Here is a 5692-nt window from a genome sequence, read left to right on the forward strand (position 1 = left end):
GAAGGAAGAGCAGTAGATGTAGTGCAGCAGGGCATTTGACAAGGTACCCCATGCAAGGCTTATTGAGAAAGTAAGGAGGCATGGGATCCAAGGGGACATTGTTTTGTGGATCCAGAACTGGCTTGCCCACAGAAGGGAAAGAGTGGTTGTAGACGGGTCATATTCTGCAAGGAGGTCAGTGGCCAGTGGAGTGCCTCAGGGGTCTGTTCTGGGACCCTTACTCTTTATGATTTTTATAAATGACCTGGATGAGGAAGTGGAAGGATGGGTTAGTAAGTTTGCTGATGACACAAAGGTTGGAGGTGTTGTGGATAGTGTGGAGGGCTGTCAGAGGTTACAGCGGGACATTGATAGGATGCAAAACTGTGCTGAGAAGTGGCAGATGGAGTTCAATCCAGATAAGTGTGAAGTGGTTCATTTTGGTAGGTCAAATATGATGGCAGAATATAGTATTAATGGTAAGACTCTTGGCAGTGTGGAGGATCAGAGGGATCTTGGTGTCCGAGTCCATAGGACATTCAAAGCAGCTGCGCAGGTTAACTCTGTGGTTAAGAAGGCGTATGGTGTATTGGCCTTCATCAATCGTGGAATTGAATTTAGGAGCTGAGAGGTAATGTTGTATCTATATAGGACCCTGGTCAGACCCCACTTGGAGTGCTGTGCTCAGTTCCGGTCGCCGAACTGTGGAAGCCATAGAAAGGGTGCAGAGGAGATTTACAAGGATGTTGCCGGGATTTGCATGCCTTATGCAAATAGGTTGAGTGAACTCGGCCTTTTCTCCTTGGAGCGATGGAGGATGAGAGGTGACCTGATAGAGACGTATAAGATGATGGGAGGCATTGATTGTGTGGATAGTCAGAGGCTTTTTCCCGGGGCTGAAATAGCTAACATGAGAGGGCACAGTTTTAAGGTACTTGAAAGGAGGTACAGAGGAGATGTCAGAAGTAAGTTTTTTACTCAGAGAGTGGTGAGTGCGTGGAATGGGCTGCTGGTGGCGGTGGTGGATGCAGATACGAAAGGGTCTTTTAAGAGACTCCTGGATAGGTACATGGAGCTTAGAAAAATAGAGAGCTATAGGTAAGTCTAGTAATTTCTAAGGTAGGGACATGTTCGGCACAACTTTGTGGGCCGAAGGGCCTGTATTGTGCTGTGGGTTTTATATGTTTCTATGATTACCTGCAGTGCTATCTGTCTGGCTGAGAGGGAGAATTCCTTCAGATGCACAATCGGCACAAGTGTGAAAAGACAACAATAGAAACCTTACAGTTTGCTGCCAGAATTCACCTCTGTTTTGATGCTGTTTCCCAACTTCTTTGTGAAAAACAAGACACATTGGCTGAGGATTCAAAATACGTACGTGCAAAAGAAACTTTCCCGCAAAGGATTAAGTGTATGATTCTCAATGGAGGAAAAGATTGGTTCAAGATTTAACTTGTGCGAAAGCTGTCCTGTTTGAATGGAGTTGATGTTGTCCTCTGTTAAGTTTACCTTCTTCCCCAACAACCTGGTTTTCATTTCTTCACCACCCTCGGTAATTTCTCCCTGGGCTGGTCGCTATATTGTGGGCGGTGACCATAGCGACGACTAACAAAGTAAGGTGGGTAACGCTGTCTTTTGTAAGGAGGGCGATGTCGCTGATTTTGATAAACTTGGTTTTCTCCATCTATTGCCGACCCTGCTCCATCTCTTTTCTCTCCACCTTCAACGTTCTGTTGGTGATTACATAGTGGACCTCGGTGGTGAGGGTTGCAGCAACGATAATGATTTCTGTCCACGACATATCAGCTTCCTTGGACAGGAAGTCCTCCGGGACCAGTTACGTTTGCTGCTTCTGCCCCCTTTTCACTTTCCACTACATCAAACTCCACAGTTTCACTGTCTCCAACACTGCGGAGGTATTTCCATGGGTTATTCTTTTTTATACCAGTCTGATGTACAAACACATCTTCCTTTGTATCATTCCTGTTGATGAATCCATATCCATTTCGTACGTTGAACCACTTAACTGTTCCAAGAACCTTTGCTGCAATGCCTTTCTTCTCCCCGGGGGATTTGGGTTTATCTGGCTGTTGCTGCTGTTCGGATTGCTGCTCCCTCTCGGCCTCGCTCATGGTGTTGACAGACGCGTGAGGTGGTTGCGGATCGGGCTGATCTGAGGTGGGGGCTCCTGCTTCTTTCTTCTCCCTAATATAATTCCTTTTCACTTTTTCTGTCTCCAGTTGCAGAAGATGCTCTGCATTTCATATTCCTCGCTTGTATTGTTGATCTAGTTTCTTCATCCTTTTCTGATACTCCTGCAAAGTGCCTTCCTGTAACTGCTGTAGCTGTCTTTTGAGAGATGTCAATTTCTCCTGGTACATCTGCTCTTTTACTTCCAGGTAGTCTTCATCATCCTACTTATTGGCAATATCTGTCTCCCTGTCGACGCTGTCTAGCTCCTCCTCATCATTGTAATAGTCGACAGCGGGTGAGAGGAGAGCTGCGGACATCTTCCCCGCTGAGCTGCCCTCCTATGTTGACACATCTAGTGCCTTGATGGTGTGCCAATCCAACTGGATTTTCCTGAGCCATTCACGTCCCAGCAACGGTGGTCCTCCGTTTTTCAGTACTTAGAGGATCTGTTGCTGTGTTTTACCTCCATGAGTCACCGTCACTTTAATTTTGCCTTCGGGATGCACTTTCTGTCCTGTGTAATTCTTTAGCAGTAGTTTAGTTTGTTTCGGACGGATGTGCCAAAACAGTCGTTTGTAGTCGTGTACAGAGATCACTGTTAAAGCTGAGCCTGTATCCAACTCCATATTCAGTCTCACGCCTGCCACTTGTGGAGTGATCCTTATTATTCTTCAATCATCTGTCTCTTTCACGCTGTGAAGTTGCAGACAAGACAATTCACTTTCATCAAAGTCCTTTTCATCAGAACTGCCGTCTTTCATTCTGTGTACCTTGTTGTATTTTCCTTCCTGGGGTTTCTTGTTTCTCTGTACTTTGCCCTTTTCCTGCTGTTTACTAGCTTTGCATACTCTGCCAGTGTAGCCCTGTTTACCACAGTTCCTGCATTCCTTGTCTTTAAACTAACAGTCTTCAGGGTCGTGCGACATGTTCCCACAATGGTAACATTTCTTTCCTTCATTTCTGCTCAGTTTCATTTTACTTGTGGCATATTCCAGAGATTTTTGTTGTACCTCGAAAGCACCTCATGCGGCTGTTTCTAATGATATTGAGATGTTTAGCGCTTTCTCGAATGTAAGGTCTTTTTCACACAGGAGCTTCTTCTGTGTGGTTTCACAGTGTATGCCACACACTAACATGTCCCTCAATGCGTCTGATAGACCAAATTGACAATGTTCTGATAATTTGCGCAATTCAGCACAATATTCAGAAATGTTTTCATTTTTGCTCTGATTCTGTGTGGTTTCACAGTGTATGCCACACCCTAACCTATCCCTCAATGCGTCTGATAGACCAAATTGACAATGTTCTGATAATTTGCGCAATTCAGCACAATATTCAGAAATGCTTTCATTTTTGCTGATTCTGTGTGGTTTCAGTGTATGCCACACACTAACATGTCCCTCAATGCGTCTGATAGACCAAATTGACAATGTTCTGATAATTTGCGCAATTCAGCACAATATTCAGAAATTTTTGCTCTGATTCCGATTGTGAAATTTAAATCTTTCGGCAATGACCAGTGGTTTGGGGTTTAAATGCTGTTGGAGAGTGTCTACTATTTGCTTGAACGTTTTGTCAGCTAGCTTTTCAGGGGTTAACAAGCTCCGTAGCAGGCCGTATGTTTTCGCGCCCATTACACTAAGTAAGATGCTGACTTTCTTTCCTTCATTAACACTGTTAGTATCACAATATAACTCTATTCTTTCGATATAAGTCACCCAGTCTTCAATGCCACTATCAAATGCTGTAATGGTTCCAATTAACGCCATCCTTGTTACGTCAATTTAGCCTTGGTCCCTCGTTAATTTAGCCCCGGTCCCATGTTTTCTTTTTGTGACCTTTTCTTTTTGCTAGCGTCGTGACCATACTCTAGCTAGATGCATGTGTCGCTCCTTTTTTTTCCCTTCTGGGGCAGGTAGACCCTCCGCCCCGGGGTCAGCGCTGGCCGTGGTCTCTTGGTTTCTCGACGTGCTGCCACTCTGACTGTCTCTGATTCCTTTCAGACTGCTGCCGCCTCGCCTGCTTCTGAGTGCCGTTATCAAATAAACACATCATTCTGACACGATGTAGGTTCATTAACCTCGTCGCCAATTTGTTGTGTTTGTGGCCGTTTACACAACAACATCATTAATAAAAACGCTGGAGACGGGAACTACGTTAACAGGGGCCTTTACTAACTGAAACCGAACTGAGCACATATATATAGAGCAATATGCGCCCAACAGCACATGCTCAATAAGGTGTTACTACGACGTAAAATAGTCTCATATTATACAGTAGGCTATATGGTACAGGGATCCTACCCCTTGGCATGAACATGGATTTCTCTAACTTCCGGTAATTTTTCTCCCCTCCCTCCTTCTCTCTTTTTCCATTCCCCACTCTGGTCACCCTCTCACCCATTCTCTTCAACTGCCCATCACCTCCTTTTTGCTCCCTTCCTCTTCTCCTTTTCACCATGGTCCTCTGTCCTCTCCTATTAGATTCCTTCTTCTTCAGCCCTGTCTCTCTTCAAAGTTCAAAGTACATTTAGTCCATCTACCTCCTCACAGCTTCTTACTTCATCCCATTCCCCCACGAAACCACCTTCCTCCTCACCAGGTCTCACCTATCACCCGCCTTCCTCTCCCCCTACCTTCTTATTCAGGCTTCTGCCCCCTTTCTTTTCCATTCCTGATTAAGCATTTCGGCCCAAAACGTTGATTGTTTATTCCATTCCATAGATGCTGCCTGACCTACTGAGTTTCTCCAGAATTTTGTGTGTGTTGCTTTTGTAATACGGGACAACACTGCTCTCTTCCTTGAATCTCTTAACTTCCGTGACCTTCTCCATGGTAAACACAGATGAGAATCAGAATCAGAGCACTTTATTGCCTGTATGTGAAACATACGAGGACTGATTGTGGCTTGGCACAAGACATAGGCAACAGCCAGTCAGCAGAACGGCCACATGCGCACATGTCAATAATCAAACTTAAATAAATGTGAACATATGAACAGACCCAATAATTATCAACATAACAAAGACATCATTTAACGGATGTTGTGCAGGGACAGTTAAGATATTCATTTATGATGCTGTCTACCTCCTGTTGCTCAACATGGAGACAACCACACTGATCCAATTCTCATCCTGATTACCCTTTTCCAAATTTGTATACTTGCATATTGGCTTTCTCAGTCGAATTAAAATGATCCCATTGCACTATTTTGGTAAAAGTAAGAATTATTTCTAACATATTTGCCAATATTTATACCTTGACCGATAGCATTAAAATAAAACAGATTTTCAGCGTGCATTTGGATATTTGCCTTTTGTGGGCAAAATTGGCCACCATGTTCCCTATAACATTGACTACATGTCTAAAGTATGTCAGTCGCAAGCACATTGAGTTGTTTGGATGCTATTAAAAGTGTTTCCTAATGTTTTCTTTTTCTCAAAGCATACTTTTTGAAAATATAGGAGGCAAACTGATGATTCTATAGGCCTGTGAAACACTTGGTAGCTGGGACAGTGACC

The 5692-nt window shown here is 44.0% G+C and overlaps 1 pseudogene; it reads right to left on the reverse strand.

The window, feature by feature from the left end:
• Nucleotides 1-1420: 1420 nt before the first annotated feature.
• LOC140728310 (Y-box-binding protein 1-like) lies at nucleotides 1421-2111 on the reverse strand (annotated as a pseudogene).
• Nucleotides 2112-5692: the final 3581 nt, after the last annotated feature.

The sequence above is a fragment of the Hemitrygon akajei genome, chromosome 1 (genome assembly GCF_048418815.1).
Source record: "Hemitrygon akajei chromosome 1, sHemAka1.3, whole genome shotgun sequence".
NCBI lineage: Eukaryota > Metazoa > Chordata > Chondrichthyes > Myliobatiformes > Dasyatidae > Hemitrygon > Hemitrygon akajei.